The 18391-nt window shown below is 39.2% G+C and overlaps 1 protein-coding gene across 5 annotated transcripts in view; it reads left to right on the forward strand.

Annotated features, from left to right (window-relative positions):
- EPHA5 (EPH receptor A5) overlaps positions 1 to 18391 on the forward strand; it is a 715434-nt gene that overhangs the window by 117372 nt on the left and 579671 nt on the right. The gene's annotated exons all lie outside the window — the stretch shown is intronic.

Raw genomic sequence — 18391 nt, forward strand, 5'->3', positions numbered from 1 at the left:
AGTTGCACAGTGTTTTATTATTGTGACAGATAATGCCATTTTCAGGAAAAGTACAGTAAAAAGAAAAAAACCTGGTCTGAAGATAGCACTGTTATTATAGGACCTCAGTGTTTCTATTCCTCTTCAGTTATATTATGAAAGCAGGCCATCGCCATCATATAACATGAGAAGAGATTTAAAAATATGAATAAATCCCCGTCACTAAATGGTTTATAGAGGTGCCAGTCTCTGGCTGAAAACTAAATCCATCGGTGACCTGAAATGTAGGAATACAGTGACGTAGCGTACTGTCGGGCGGTGGATTGTTAACTGACTTTAGTCATACTTAACCCTTTCATTTCCTATCCCTGTTAGACTGCATATACTGATCCCAGGAAAGAATGTAGTATATGTCCAATGCCAATATTTTACGCCTGTACATCACTACTATATCATACTACCCCTTCTGCATTTACCAAACCAAAGCATCCCAGGCTATAATCATGCCTATCAAGGCATAGCTTGCCAGATGCGATAACAGAATTTTCCACTTTGCTGCTTTCTCGGCGGCAGCACATTGTTATAGTTAGTGTGGCATTTCTTCCGCAGCTTAGCACTTTTAGTTCTTTTTTGTGCTTAATAATTTAAGGATGAATGCACACATTATTAGAGAGCGTAACGCATTGTACGCCATGCTGGCAATTTTTCATTCTTTGAGTGACATTTCTCCGTGAATCCAATCCTTCATCTTTTTAGAATGCAAATTAATTAAAATGAATTATTATGAATAGAAAGTGGTTTACACTAATGATGTATTGTTCACTCGGATAATTATTATATATTGTTTGGAAATTGCTTTAAATATATAGTATTTTTTAATTACGTATTAATGCATTCCAAATAAAATACCCAATATTTGAAGGTTATTTTCCGGCATATATTATAGGTTTCTATTTCTGCTAATGTGAATAATGCAACACTAATCATTGTATAATTATTCTGTGTGGTTGATTGTATCGTAAAGTGACGTGAAGGTTTATTGTGGCAGATTTTTTAATACTGTATGGATGGATGGGTTTTTTCAAAAACATGGAAATCAGGGAGTGCTGCAGATTTTGGAATCCAGGACATCCCAATTCCAGAGCAAAAATGCAATGGTTTGCAAAGCTGACGTCAGCATTTGTGGTCCTGCTCTAGCTGAAATCATCGATTTGTTGGAGGGGAACGCTAAAGTCTCGCTTAAACTGTGGTATTTTCTCTCAGTCGGTCTGATTAAGCTAATGACACTCGTGAGTGTGAGTGTGATCCAACTCTCTCGCATGAGAGAATCACATCTGAGGAGAAGACAGACAACTTAATGTCTACATCTTCTCCATTGTCTCTGTGAGAGCACATTGGACTGATCCGAGTGCAGTTCGATGTTACACACACACTCATAGAATGGCATGGGTGCTCATAATCCAAATATCAGAGCCACTCAAAGCATGCCAAAATAGTTTTCGAATGCCAAATTGGCATACCCCATAGTATAACATTGGGCCGAGTGCTATCCTATAAAACATTGAATAGCAGTAGGCAGTGCTATATGTGCCAGGGTAAGCACGCCCTTAGGCTATGTTCACATGTAGCATTTTTGTAGCTTTTTACGCTGTGATTTTTTTTCTGCAGAAAAGAAACTGCTTTTTACAGTACCAGCAAAAGCTATAAGATTTCAGAAATCTCATGCGCACAAAGCTCCTTTTTTCCAGATTCCATTTGAGCACTGCAGCGGTTTTTGAAAATTTGCACCATGTCATTTCTTTCAACATTTTGCAGCATTTTTTCACGCATAGAAAGCAAACAGAAATTGCAAAAAATGCTGAAAATAATGAAATATAATATTTGTGCTGCATTTTTTTTTGATAAATAAAACTGATATTATTAACATGTAACGCAGGCAAATCATACATCTAATCCACCTGAACAATGGAGCAAAAAATGCAACAGAAATGCGGCAAAAATGCAGATATTAGTTGTATTTTAACGGCAGTGTTATTACTGAAAATAGTGAAGGTTTTGGCTATGAAAACAAAAAGCTACAAAAACACCACATGTGAATATGGCCTTAATCCAGAAAATGTTGTTTTGCATTACAAATAAAACTTATAAATATATAAATAAATATTCTTGGTGTTTTTCAGGTTAGACTGGAGTCAGACTAAATGTATGGAAAATAGTCCTAGTCTCCCTGCCGAGAGTCCCACGAGTGTTCTCCGTATGGTCATCCGTGTGTAATGCGTTTGCAATGCGATGATGCGATTTTCTCGCACCTATGTATCTGTATGACATGAGAAAGACTTTACATTTCTCACTGATTTATCCCATTGAATTAAATTGCTCAATGGGCTGAAATCAGGAAAATGGGTGCGTATTTGGGGCAAGTTAGACGAATGGTCCATGTAGTGTTCGAGTTTTTCTCGCACCCATAGGCTTGCGTTGACGAGACTCGGTCGACATACACATAAAATCACAGCATGCTGCGATTTCACTCTCTCGTAGAATACGCCCGAGAAAAAAAACGGTGCCCCATAAATTAACACTGGGCCGAGTGCTATGCAATGTTTTCTCACATAGCACTCGCCTGTATTCTACGGTAGGGTGACCCTGGCTTTAGCCATGTCCTCATTAACCCCTTCTCTTCCTCTCTATCCTGTGTTTGGCTGCTGGACAACTGGCTACAGCTGAATCTTCCCTGCTTCCCTCTTCACACTGTCTGCAGTCTGACAAAAGATTTCTAAGCTCTACCTCTTATCTAAGCGGCAGGGCTTCCGTCATCCTCCTGGACAGATTTCTGTATATGACTCAGTACCTGGTTCTGCACTAAACTTTGGGGAAATTACTCTATCACACCTTTTAGTGAGAATTGGTAAGAAGTGGATCAGGTTAGAAATAAATACAATTTTGACCATTCTTGTTTAAATATATTTTGATGCCAATTATTACTAATGCCGAATAAGAACACCATGGTTTATAATCATTCTTCCTCAATATTTTTTCTCTTAGTCTTTGTTATTGGAAAATTAGAATCTGAAGTGGAATTAAATCTAACAATCCATTAATGCTGAGCGTTTAATCCTTTCCAGAATTTTAAAAAGACATTGAAAAGGTTGAAGTTAGTTAATCCATATTCCTGGGATATTCCCTGCCCCATATAACAATAAAGAATTATTACTGTGATAACAAATAGACGCATATCCCGAGTCATATAAAAAGGATGATCATTGAAGGACTGCTATATTCTGGTGGTGAGGTACAGAAGGACACAAGTGGGATGTGTGTTTCAACAATGCAGAAATATTTTCCAGTTTACATTTAACATACGCATTAAATGCACATCTGCACTTAAAAACAGTCAGCCGAATTTATGATGATATTGCCACCAAGCTGGCGATATGGATAAAGCTTCAATATCTGGCATTTCTCAAGCAACCATTGAAGAGAGAAGATGACATCTGTTACGTAATGAGAGCAGGGCTGAATTGTAAGTATGTGACTGTGTGATTCTGTACCAGCTGCAGACAGCATGACATTATCTCTGGACACCTTGGCTGCAGAACATCGTTTGGAATTTGTGCACAGTATGTGCCATACTAATGAACGCACAAATGCATTTTCTAGCAATAGATCAAAGATCAATATTGCAATGTTGATTTGTTTACCACCTTAAAAAGTTACATGCTATGTTAACAAAAACTCAAGTCTGTCTAAATGAATAAAGTAGAATGAGATACATTTGCATATTCTTAGCAGAACTATAGCAGGGCTTTGAAATATACTGTGCTATCATAGCGTCTGGAGATGAGCCGTGAATGAGGTGCAATGATGTAGTTCAATAGAGCGAAAGGTTGTTATACTTCAGAACACAACAAATAATCTTGCCGCATCTTCACTCTTGAAGCGTGATCAGTTTCTAGCCAGGTTCTAGCGTTCAAATCAAGCCCTCTAATTTGTTATCATTATTTTGAATTTATGCTTAATAATAGTATCTTTAAAAGTTTAGATTTCTTGCAGATGATATGTTACCCTGTAACAGCAGCATCAAGAATTTCATTGAATCCATTCTTCCCTCTACCTGTGAAATTTACCCCTTGCCATGGACTGCAACACAACCCCAAAACATGATTGACCCCCCATGCTTAATGGTTGGCAAGAGGTTCTTTTACTGAAATTCTATGCCTCATCGATCATTATTGTTTCCAAAATGCATCAGTCTTGTTTAGATGTTATTTTGCATATTTCTGAAGATGAATTTTATGGTGAGGATGCAGAAGCGGTTTTCTTCTGATGACTTTTCCATGAAGGCCATATTTGTGCAGATGTCCCTGAACTGTAGAACAATGTACCACAACGCCAGAGTCTGCTAAATCTTTCTGAAGGTCTTTTGCAGTCAAATGGGGGTTTTGATTTTCCTCTCTAGCAATCCTATGAGTAGCTGTCACTGAAATTTTGCTTGGACTTCCAGACCATATCTTGACCTCCACTGCTCCTATTAACTCGCATATCTCAATTACATTTTGAATTGAGCAATGGGCAACTTGAAAATGATTTGCTATGTTATTAAAACCTTCTCCTGAATTTTGGGCCTCCATCATTTTCATTTTCCAGAGTGCTAGGCAGTGGTTTAGTATGGCTAATATTTTTTGGTTAAAGGAGGCTGGGTTTTTATAAAGCTGAGAAATTTGCATCATCTGGTCTTTCCTAATAATGCTAGCAAACAAGACATAACCCAAACAGGCTAATTAACCTGAAATTCTGGTCAAAGATATCAGAGCACACAAATCTCCAAGGGTGCCCATCTACATATTGCTTAACTATTCAAAATAATAATAAATTGTTCCAGGGGTTCCCAAACTTTTACATGCCACTGTAATATTCCAAACATATTTTAAGCCAAGCCAATGGATTAACCACTGCAATGATTAGTTTCAGTGTCAAACAAGCAAATCATGGGATTCATGGAGTGCATGAGTAAAGATGTTCACAACTTGTCAAGCTAGGATAGTCATAAAAAAAGTCTGATGCTCATTGCCATGGCTGGTCGCCCAGACATATCAGTCAGCAGAGCACACAGACTTAGAGCTAGACTTTAGATCTTTAGAAATTTTAATTTGAAGGATTCTCCCCAAAAACTCAATTTGTGGTGAATACATTTGTGCAAATGTCAATACTGGAAAGCTTGTAATTGTTTGGAAAATACACATGGGTGAGGAAAGAGAGAGAACCAAGCTAACTTAAGAGCTTACACTTTACAGTCCAGAGTGAAAAGACCCTGCTGACCATAACAGCCTAAACTCTAAAGAAGAGTGAGAACTCTGCTGACCATAATAGCTAACACTTTACAGGAGAGAGAGATGACCCTGCTAACCATAAAAGCTTACACTGTACAGAAGAGTTGCCCGGTGACTTTGGATATAGAAAATGACTCTTCTGTACAAACTGCTCCGTAGGGACTTGCAGATCTATGATGACCCAGGTACTGACCACCACTGCACAGAAGATGTCATAGCTGTAGGGCATTATGTAGCAATGCAAAATGATTTTGAGATGTGAGTCGGAGCTTGAAATGTTTGAATACTCTTGAAAATGTAAATTTTAGAAAATTTGAATTGATAGATCAACCCACTCATCTCTAGTGACTCTCTTTACAATGTGTCAAAGTGCTCCACTGCTGTCAATCACATCAAAAGAAAGTATGAGACACAGTGCACCAAATACATAGACTTAGTAAGTATATATTAATTAATTTATAGGGTAGCTGCCTATTAGTTGGTGTATCTGGGAGGGTGGTGTAGACAGGATATCTCCTAGGATGGAGGATGGTTTACCATCATATACATGGCTTACTTGGAGATGTAGCATGGCCATGTGTAGACTTCCTAATAATAATTAATCAAATAGTGGCTTTTCTGACAACACAGACTTATAAGAAATATTTTATTTGTGATGCTACTGGTTGCCATCAGTTAAATTACTTTGGCACATGACATATAGTGAACAAAGTTGAATGTTATAGAGACTAATGAGATCATACATACATTTGTATTTGGGCACATGAAATTCATAGATGGCTCCTCTGCAAATAGTGATTCTTAATTTGGTGAGCCTGGCCCTTTCTTGTATTGCATGGACAGCCGTTCATCTGACTTGCTGGAATGAAATATTGAGTGGCTTTTTCCAGGGATGTGTATTACAAAAACATCTGATCACTAGAGCATATAAGAGTCATACTCATGGGTATTAGCGGATTGCTGTGTAAAGTTCAGCATTGTATTATATACTAAACTCAAAACCTCTTTTTAATGAATAGGCAGAGAACAATGCTCCTTACGGTCTGTGTCATAGAAGATCTGAACACAAAATCCTTGTCTAGATTTTAAGGTTACTGCAGGATCATTAGCCTAAACTTGCTTATTTTGCTCACTATATTATAAATATTCATTCTGAACTTTGGGTAATTGTGAACTAACCTTTTCACACCTCTTAGTTTAAGACTGAGGATTTAAGTTCTGTGGAGGCATTACTGCCTGCAAGTTTAAAATGTCTGATATCATCAGGGGCATCCACCAGGCTGCCTGATCAGTAAAGCAAAGCTTCCTGAAGGTCACTGTGAGTGAAGTTGTGCCGTGCTCTTCATGTATTGTATTTATGCTTTGCGCTTCATGAGCTTGCAATTCCTTATTTGTGCTAATTAACACCTATCACAATGAAGCATCAGGATAGGCAATGACCTTAAAGGGCCAGCAGTTATGTCACATCGTGACAAAGATATCTCATTACTAGGGTTGAGCGAAACGGGTCGAAATTGTTCAAAAGTCGCCGACTTTTGGCAAGGTCGGGTTTCATGAAACCCGACCCGACCCCAGTGGGGGGTCGGCCATGAAGTCGGCGATCTTTTGAATCTGGAATCGGAATTCCGATCCCGATTCCCGATATGTTTAAGATATCGGGAATTGGTATCGGAATTCAGATTAAAGTGTAAAATATAGAATTAAAATAAAAAATATTGCAATACTTACCCTCTGACGCGCCCTGGTACTAACCGGCAGCCTTCCTCCTTCGAATCCGCGCTTCTAGGACCTTGCCGTGACGTCGCGGTGATGTCACGGCTTGTGATTGGCCGCGCGGCCGCCCATGTGACCGCTCGCGCGGCCAATCACAAGCCGCGACGTCACCCGCGACGTCACCGAAGGTCCTGGAAGGGCTGATTCTTAGGAAGGAAGGCTGTCGGAAGGAAGTAGGGCGCTTCCGAGGGTGAGTATATACCTAATAGGAATATACTCACCCTCGGAAGCGCCCTGCTTCCTTCCGACAGCCTGAAGGAGAGTTTCCGCTCCTTCAGACCCTGGGAACCATGGAAACCCAATGCACTGCATTGGGTTTCGAGTTTCGGCCGACCCCGACCCCGACTTTTTTATAGGATCGGCCGATTTCACTCGACCCGACTTTTCCAAAAGTCGGGTTTCGTGAAACCCGACCCGATCCTATAAAAGTGAAGGTCGCTCAACCCTACTCATTACAAAATGAACACTATTTTAATTCATATTGCTCAACCGGTGACCGAGAACAGATGTATTTAAGTGTATTCTGATTAAAAATTTATTAATGCTGGCATTTTATATACAGCAACAGTTTAATAAAGAAATATAAGCTAAATTTATAAAGTAACGTTTGTGTCAGAAAATGAAATTTGACCCGGCTATGTGTTGGCATAGTTTTGGGTTAATAATAATATTAATAATAATACGTTTTATTTATATAGCGCCAACATATTCCGCAGCGCTTTACAAATTATAGAGGGGACTTGTACAGACAATAGACATTACAGCATAACAGAAATACAGTGCTAATACAGTACAGTTATATGCTAATGTTAATTACTGGCAAAAATTATAGGAAATCTATTTGTTGATGAGAGATCCCACGTTTCATACTAAATCCAGATCAGTTTTACAGCCACTTTTTTTGTTTAAATTACTTTTATTAGGTGAATTTTTACATAAACAAGGGAAGGTAAGGGTGGGGAAGACAGCAAAAAATAAGTAATTATGAAATACAATATAAGAACTGAAAATAACATCAATAATACAATATATCATGTCTACCCCAAAACCTAAAAGATAAAGGAGGCAAAGATGAGGGCAAGGAAAGTTGGGTAGAGAAAGAAGAGGGAATGTAGGAAAAGAGGAAAAGGAATAGGAAGAGTACAGACACTTTTGAAAATTGTCATGTGAAGGTCAACTCCGCAAAAAAGTCCCATATTACGCAAATGTGGGATGCACCATATTTTGCAACTTTTATGGTGAAAAGTAGAGATAATCGAATAGTTTGAAATACAGATTTGCCAGATTTTCCATAAGTCTTAGTACAACAAAGCCTCTAATGGCCCAGAAAAGACACACTCTGAGGTTTCCTCCTTCTGTATTGAACCCCTGTTGAGCTCTATAACATAAAGACAGTGTAATTAGTGTCCAAGTGACCTCAACTTATCTGGCTATAGCAAAACTGATGGTAACTGCTAGTAACTAAGAGCAAACATAACAGCACACTGTACTAACAGACTTTTTTGTTTTCTAAAAGTATAAAATCAGTCCAAAAATTATCCCTTTCTGGGGACAGATGCTATCTTGCAAAGTTTTTACCCAGGCAATGGTCATGGAAGAAGTAATGTTTTTTTTTTCTCAAGGGTTAATATAAACATTATTCCTGTTTGATGAGTATGAAGAGCTTGATCTGAAGCAATTCAAAAATTATCTCTTTATTTAGTTAGTAGCATAGTAGTTCTGTTTTGAAATTGAAAAACTAATGGCTTCTCATTTAGGAGGGACAAATATTTCCTTTATTTGGTATCTGCATCAAGTTTGTTAATCTCATAAAGAAAAGCTTTAGTTAGTCCTGATGAGATTTGGATCTTCAAAACATGTTGACTAATATACTGCAATCTTGGATTTGTTTCCAGTCTTTTATATTTCCAACTAGATAGTGGCTCGATTCTAACGCATTGGGTATTCTAGAATATGTATGTAGTTTACAGCCACATAGTATATAGCACAGTCACGTAGTATATTGCCCAGTCACATAGTATATTGCACAGCATCATATATAGCACAGCCATGTAATATATTGCCCAGCCATGTAGTATATTGCACAGCCACGTAGTATATTGCACAGCCATGTATATAGCACAGCCATGTAGTATATAGCACAGAGACGAAGTATATATCACGGCCCATGCAGTATATAACACAGGCCAAGTAGTATAGAGCACAGCAATATAGTATATTGCCCAGCCACGTAATATATACCACAGCCACGTAGTATATTTCCCAGCCACGTAGTATAGTGCCCAGCCACATAGTATATTGCCCAGCCACGTAGTATATTGCACAGCCATGTACATAGCACAGCCACGTAGTATATTGCCCAGCCACATAGTATATTGCCCAGCCATGTAGTATATTGCCCAGCCACATAGTATATTGCACAGCCACGTATATAGCAAAGCCACATAGTATGTAGTACAGAGACGTAGTATAAAACCCAGGCCACGTAGTATAGAGCACAGCGATGTAGTATATTGCCCAGCCACGTAATATATTCCACAGCCATGTAATATATACCTCAGCCACGTAGTATATAGCATAGCCCATATATTATATAGCACACAGATGTAGTATATAACACAGCCCACGCAGTATGTAACACAGGCCACGTAGTATATAGCAATGTGGGCACCATATCCCTGTTAAAAAAAAGAATTAAAATAAAAAATAGTTATATACTCACCTTCCGGAGCCCCCAGATCCAGCCGAGTCGTTTACCGATGCTCCTCGCGACGCTCCGGTCCTAAGAGTGCATTGCGGTCTCGCGAGATGATGACTGCTACATCATCATGTCGCGAGACCTCAATGTATAGACCGGTCACCGGAACGTCGCGAGGAGCGGGAAAGCCTCGGCTGGATCTGGGGGCACACGGAAGGTGAGTATATAATGATTTTTTATTTTTTTATTATTTTTAACATTAGATCTTTTTACTATTGATGCCGCATAGGCAGCATCAATAGTAAAAAGTTGGTCACATAGGGTTAATAGCAGCGTTAACGGAGTGCGTTACCCTTGGCATAACGCGGTCCGTTAATTCTGCTATTAACCCTGTGTGAGCGCTGACTGGGGGGAGTATGGACTGTGAGAACTGACTGCGGGGAGTAAGGAGTGTGCCCGTCACTGATTGGTCATGGCCATTTTGCCGCAACCAATCAGCGACTTGGGATTTCCATGACAGAAAGGAAGACAGACAGAAGATCAGACAGAAAGACGGAAGTGGACCTTAGACAATTATATAGTAGATATTATGGGTCTGCAACAGCCTAAGCTTTTTCAATGGTTGTGAACACACAACCTGACCACGTGAGCATGATTGCTCCTATTTTCCCCACTTATCCTGATAAGACCCTATTGTACTTTTTGTCCTTCCACTTTTCCATTTTGCTCTTGCAATGATCTTTGTTGGTTGACCACTCCTGGGAGGGTAATTGTGATCTTGAATTTTGAGTTTTTATTTAGCCTAGACAACTCCTTTAAATAGTCATTGTTCTCAAACATAAAAGTATGTACTCATCCAATTAATACTCAGTCTTCTTTACTTAACCTAGTGATGCTCCTCTTGTAGTTCTGAAATTTCAGATATTTTTTGATAAAAATGTGTTAATCTTGGGTAAAAACTATAGTTTTTTATGATTTAAAGCTAGTTCTCATTTTTATCTTATTTACAGTGTTTCTTCAGTTTATGAAATCTATTTTCATATACTAAGCAAATAGGTGTGTATGTTGGAGGGTGGGATTGTCTGATCAGGATCTTCATCTCGGTAAAATAACGTACTCTTACTCTGTTGTACTTGTCCTGTCCTGTCATATGTACACAAAATACACCATACATGCACCCTATAGCCTTCTGTATCTGCACATATACAGATTCTGGCTGGTGACCGGTTCATGCAGCGTTATGTGAATACCCTATTTACTATACAGATGGCTGGATCATGCAAGACAAGTACTTTTTACCATTCACCTTTCGTGTCTAACCTAATTTCTCACAGATTGTAAACTTGCAAGCAGTGCACTCAATCCTTTAGGTATCTGTGTTATGCTATTCTGTGATGTCTTTATTGTCAGTAAAAGTTCCTTCTGTAATGTAAAGTGCTGCAGAATATGTTGTCACTATTGAAATCAAAATTCTAACTATTATCAAAAGAGACCTAGTTTGAAAAACATTTGCCATTCTCAAAGTCGTCACGAATGTTGCACATTCGGATTCGTGTTCGGCTTCCCAAGCATTTCCCTCAATGTAGGCAAAATTTTGCCCATGTTCGGTAAATGATTGAGTTTTCACTAAGGCTGTGTGCATGCAGCAGCTCTGATCGGTGGTAACATTGCCGTCGATAAGATCATTACCGTCGGTCAGTTCGCTCTGGGGTCACACTGTCAGATGTCAGCGTGACAGCGCAACTGTGACTGGGACATGCCATAAAAAGTTTACCATAGGTCACAGGCATCGGCTGATGAGAGACTACTACTCCCATCACCCTATGCCTGCTGTAGCTGATAACAATGGGAGCAGATAAGCGTAGTCATCAGCTGGCGCCTGTGCTCACAGTAGAGAAAAATAATAGCTGAAATAGATAATTAAATAGAAATTAAAAATACAGTATATATTCACCATACACCTAATCCCTGAAGCCCTTGTCTTCTGTAAAAAGCAAAAAATTATTAAAACACCATATGCTCACCTTAATCCCAATACCCATGTCACCGGAAAAGTGAAAAAATAATAAACAACCAATATCCCTCATCTATCCGCCATAATCCATACTGTTGCACGATGATTCGGATCACTTGTAGAGCAGTCACATCAGCCGACGACACACTAACAGGAGCGTGAAATCACTCTTGCAGTGTGTAGTGTTGAGCTGCTGTAAGGTCACCGGAGTTCATCAGCTGAACTCTCAGGGAACTTTCTCACCGCATCTCAGCACTACACACTGCAAGAGTGATTACATGCTCCTGTCAGTGTGTATCCGGATGCCTGGTAGAGCGGTCTGCTCTCAATGTCATCAGGATAATCGTGGGACATTATGGATTATCTCTTCACTTCAGTCAGGTGAGAAATACAGTATGTTTTTTTTATTATTTTACTTCTTTTGCGGGCGACATTGGCTGCAGTGGACTGGGCAATTAAATGAGTATGGTCTAATTTAAAGTCAATAAAAGAGACCGTGTCATGATTTCAAATAATGGTCTTTATTCTGTGTGATTTTTTTATACAATATCACTATGAGGTTAGTAATGGGGGTGTCTTATAAATGCATCTCCATTACTAATCTCTGGACATGATGTCATCAGACAATACAAAAGTCGCATCAGACCCACAAATATGAACCACGCTTGCCACCGGCACAGGGCAAGTGGGAAGAGCGGCACATCTAATAGATGTGCCCTTACTGGGGCAACTGCAGGCTGATATTTTTAGGCTGAGGGGGGCAATATTCATCTCCCCCTACCAGCCTGAGAATACCAGCCTCACGCTGTCAGCTTTATCTTGTCTGGTTGTTAAAATTGGGGAAATCCCATGACTTTTTTAAAATTTAAAATTTATTTAAATAATTGAAAAAATGGCATTGGGACTCATCTATTCTTGGTAATCAGCCTTGCTAAAGCTGACAGCTGAGGGTTGCAGCCCGCAGCTGTCAATTCTGCCTAGCTGGTTATCAAAAATACAAGGAAACCCATGCAATTTTTTTTTAAATTATTTATTGCACAAATGATAGGTCAATTGATGCCACTTTTTCTGGTTTCTGCCCCTAATTTGAGCTGTTATGGCAGCTTTTGGGCCATCCTGAAGGTGTCTATGTGTTTGGTTTTGCCTCCCATTGAATTCAGTGGTGTTCAGTTATGTTCGGAGAACTGTTTAGTGAACATTGGGAAGTTTCGGCGAACATAACCAAACCTTAAGAGGTTCGCTCATCTCTAATTATAAATATTATTATTAAAACACATTGATATGAATGGGTAATGTGCAATTATTACTTTATCTACTGGCATTGCTACAGGTTAAGCCCCTTTCACATTTAAGATTTTCTCATACTACTAATTATAATTAATGGAGCTATTACAATATACTGTATATACTCGAGTATAAGCCGACCCGAGTATAAGCTGAGGCACCTAATTTTGCCACGGAAAACTGGGTAAGCTTATTAACTTGAGTATAAGCCGGGAGTGCATTGTCCCCTCATCCCTGTCCTGGAATGCGTGACTCTGCCCATCCCTGTCGTGGTATGCATGGCTCCCTCCGTTGCTGTCCTGGTTTGCGTGGCTCCCCTAGACCTGTCCTGGTATGCATGACTCCCCTCATCCTGTCCTGGTATACGTAGCTCCCCAATCCATGTCCTGGTATGCGTGGATCCCTCCATCGCTGTCCTGGTATGCGTGGCACCCCCCATCGCTGTCCTGGTATGCGTGGCTCCCCCATCGTGTCCTGGTATGCGTGGCTTCCCCCATGCCTGTCCTGGTATGCGTGGCTCCCCCGTTGCTCTTCTGGTATTTGTGGCTCCCCCTTCCCATCCTTGTATGCATGCTTCCTATTACTAAAAAAAAAATCCTACTCACCCTCCAGCATGCCCTCGCAGCACCTCGTTCTGGTTTCCAGCAGCTCTTGCTGTGCTGAGCAATCACGTGGCACCGCTCGTTAAGGTAATGAATATTCCCTTCATGCCTATGGGAGTGGAGACCTGTGCATATTCATTACCTTAATGAGTGGGGTCACATGATTGCCCAGCACAGGAAGAGCTGCTGGAAGCCGGCACCAACGAGATGCTGTGAGGGCACACTGGAGGGTGAATAGCATGTCTTTGGAAGCTGGCGGCTGCGGCTGCAGCTGTCACCGTGCGCGCTATGAGAGAAATTAATATTCATTTTTCCACCAACTCCTGCCACTGTCACCCCCTGCTCCGCCGCTCCCCCTCCACCGCCACTGGGACAATTGACTCGTGTATAAGCTGATGGGGCATTTTCAGCACAAAAAAGTGCGGAAAAACTCTGCTTATACACGAGTATATACGGTTGATTTTTTAAGAATCGTAAAAAAATGACTATTTTTCATTCTAGCCTCAGATGAAACTCATTTATGCTAGTCTACATGTCTATTCGTCATAGACTACTTTGTAGAAGAATTTAGAGAAACCTCCATCAGTTTATTTTGCATGCAAGAAAATCACTGGTGAAACACTAATGATAAAAATGAACCCGAAAATCAAACACTGATGAAAATCTGTTTGTTTTTTTAACATATGAGAAAAAATATGGAAAACATGGATAAGTTTCTGGAAAACCGAGTGACATAAAATGTACATGTGCTAATTTTATATCTTTCTTTTTTGGATTAGTTTAAGACCTCTACCATATTATACAGCTATACAAGTTTCCAAAATGTCAGTCCTGGAACCAAAAGTGAGACATTTAAGGGATTTCAATGCATACATTTTTCCATAGAGCATTTCACATTATTGATTTGTAAACCTTGAAAGGCTTCGCTGCTTTGCCAACCATCGCTGCTCTCAAGCAGGGTGAATTTCCAGCAAGAGTTACAAAGTAATTGGAGACAGTCACAAGAATGATAATTGAGACAAAACTTTAAAGGGTTTCTCTTTACAAAATCCTTTGACCCTTCTGCTTTGTGACTGGCAAACACCAGTGATGGCTGAAGCCGGCATTGAATAAGCTGAACAGTTCTCCTATTCAGCGTCCCTGCCACCAACTGCAAACAATGCTGACTCGGCTCAACCACTATTCCCGAATCACATTAATGCAGCTCACGACGTCCAGACTGAAAAGGCTTCAGTGTTTATTAGGGGAATATAATCGTTTAAGCCTGAATAAGCTTCAGAAGCCTAATGTGGCAGTTTGGTCAACAGAAATGAGATGTAAATTTGAGGTGAATAGCCCCTGATTACAGAAAAATGATTAATGCAAGATTCTAAATTGATTTATGGGTGCAGCTGTCAAGGCATAATTCAGGATGGTAATGCTATCTTCAGGAAGTGCTTTGGACAGATTACAGCCTAGGGAACAAGAATGATGGCAGACTACAATACCGCATCCATTTACAGTACAAGGACCATCTTGACCAAGCAATAGATTGATTAGTTTAATGTAGCATTTTGCAGAATTATATCTACATGATTATACTTTTAGAAAAAAAATGTGGATAGTTTACCACTAGATACTCCAGGTCTAAATAATGTGCCTGTAAATAGTGATCCATAAAAAAAACATATTACACAGCGCCAAAAAAATTCAATGCTGCACAAAAAATGCCTTAAGCAATGCTAGCCTACAACTGGAATATCCAATGTACAGCATTGTCTGTAGGGTTAATTCTCTGATATTTCTTTACCACCAGTTCGAAAAAGGTAAGATACAGTAATTCATTCATGTTCATCATTGCGAGTGATGTCATGATGGGCAAGTAATTCTATGAAACCGAAGAGAGACAAAACACGATTTTCTGAGAACTTTATGCAAAATTTGGACAGGACCCTCTGACAGCTGCCACGTCCAGTTAATGTCTCAGTGGTGGTCAATTACTAGTATTACTGACCTCCGAAGTGCCACAGTATTTGCTTTTCCACAGGACAATGTTGTGTCTGCAAACTCTGCACACTTCTGAAGCCACTCCACAAGGGTTTGTTCAAGGTAACAAAAATATCTCTGCTTTCTTACAAAATGTGTGTACCATTGCAGCTTATTTAACCCCTTCACAGCTGAACCTGTTTTCACCTTCCTGACCAGACCAAATTTTACGATTTTGACCACTGTTACGTTATGTGGTAATAACTCTGGAACGCTTCAAAGTATCCCAGTGATTGTGAGATTGCCAATATTTTTGGACACGTTGTACTTCATGTTAGTGGTCAATTTAGGCTGATATATTTTGCGTTTATTTGAGAAATTATAAGAATTTTGATGAAAATTTCTGCATTTATAAACGTTTAAGTTTTATGCTTTCATGTTAGTGGTCAATTTAGGCTGATATATTTTGCGTTTATTTGAGAAATTATAAGAATTTTGATGAAAATTTCTGCATTTATAAACGTTTAAGTTTTATGCTCTTAAATCAGAGGGTTATATCACTTAAAACAGTTAAAACATAACATTTACCACATGTCTGCTTTCAATAATCATAATTTTTAAAATGCAATTTTATTCCTGTTAGGAAGTTAGTAGGGTTAAAAGTTGACCGTCAATTTTTCAACAACGAAAAAAATTTACAAAAAGAATTTTTTTTCGGGACCACATCACATTTGAAGTGACTTTGAGGGGCTTGTGTAAAATACCCAAAAGTGTCAACATTTTAAAAACTGTACTTCTCAAAGCGCTCAAAACCACTTTCAATAAGTTTATTATTCATGTGCTTCACAGGAATTAAAGCAATGGGGAAGGAAAAAATGGAAATATAAAATTTTCTCATCAAAATTATATATGATAAAATGTTGATAAATGTTGGAATAGATCAGGGACACTATGTCGCATTTGCAGAGCACCTGATGTGCCTAAACAGTGGAAAATAAAAAAAGACCCTATTTTAGAAACTACACCTCAAGAAACTTATCTAGAAGTGTGGTGAACACTTTGCACCCCAGGTACTTCATAGAATTTTATAATTTTGAACTGTAAAAATGAAAAACTACATTTCTTTTCACATACAGTAAATTTTGTTTTATACCATATTTTATATTTTCACAAGAGTAACAGAAGAAATTTCACCATATAGTTGTGCCGATACCCCATATGTGGTGGAAAACTACAGATTGGGGCCACGGCAGTGATCGGAAGGGAAGGAGCACCATTTGACTTTTACAGCTCTGGCAAAAATTAAGAGACCACCACATCAAAACCCTGTCATTGGCAGTCCAATCTTAAGACTTGAACCCCATTGAAAACGTCTGGAGTGTAATCAGGAGGATGATGGATAGTCACAAGCCATCAAACAAAGAAGAACTGCTTAAATTTTTGTGCCAAAAGCAGTGTGAAAGACTGGTGGAAAGCATGCCAAGATGCATGAAAGCTGGGATTAAAAATCATGGTTATTCCACAAAATATTGATTTCTGAACTCTTCCTGAGTAAAAAAATATTAGTATTGTTGTTTCTAAATTATTATGAACTTGTTTCCTTTGCATTATTTGAGGTCCAAAAGCACGTGTTTTTATTTCTTTTTTTAATTTCTCCTTTTCAGAAAAAAAAAGATTTCTTGGAAATTCAGAGACATGTTGTCTGAAGTTTATAGACTAAAAGTACAATTTACATTTTGCTCAAAAATATACCTGAAAAAATCAGACAAACTGAACATTTTGCAGTGGTCTCTTAATTTTTGCCAGAGCTGTATAACCCAAAATGGGCTGGAATCGATAGAGGACTTCATGTCGTATGTGCAAAGCCCCTGATGTGCGTAAACAGTGGAAAATCTCCACAAGTGGCCTCATTTTGAAAACTGCACCCCTCAAGGTGTGGTGAGCACCTCAAACCCACAGGAGCTTCATAAAATGTTATAACGTTGACCCATGAATATAAAAAAAATACATTTTTCCTGCAAACATTTTTGCAAGAAATTGCCCCAAATTTTTTACTTTCACAAGGGTAAAAAGAGAAAAACTACCTTTGAGAACAGCAGAACCCTTATAATATTGACCCCATTTTACAAACTACACCTTTCAATGAATTCATCTAGAGGAGCAGTGAGCATGTTGACACCACATATTTTGCACAGAATTTTATACCATTGGGTGGTGAAAAGAATAATTACATTTTAATGCTAATATTTTGCTTTATCCTCAATGTTACATGTTAACACAGGGATATGGGTAAAAATTGTACCAAAATTGGCACATCATTTTTGCTGAACATGAAAATGCCTCATATGCGTCTGTACTGCACTTCTTAGCCACACGGTGAGACTCGGGAGGGAAGGAGCACTATTTGACTTTTGGAGATCAAAATATTGTAGAATAGTTTTCAGCCTCCATAGGCAAAGACCTTAAAGGGAACCTGTCACCTGAATTTGGCGGGACCAGTTTTGGGTCATATGGGCGGAGTTTTCAGGTGTTTGATTCACCCTTTCCTTACCCGCCGGCTGCATGCTGGCCGAAATATTGGATTGAAGTTCATTCTCTGTCCTCCGTAGTACACGCCTGCGCAAAGCAAGATTATTAGTACAGGCGTGTACTACGGAGGACAGAGAATAAACTTCAATCCAATATTTCGGCCAGCATGCAGCCGGCGGGTAAGGAAAGGGTGAATCAAACACCTGAATACTCCGCCCAT

Source organism: Ranitomeya imitator, chromosome 1 (assembly GCF_032444005.1).
Source record: "Ranitomeya imitator isolate aRanImi1 chromosome 1, aRanImi1.pri, whole genome shotgun sequence".
Taxonomy (NCBI): Eukaryota; Metazoa; Chordata; class Amphibia; order Anura; family Dendrobatidae; genus Ranitomeya; species Ranitomeya imitator.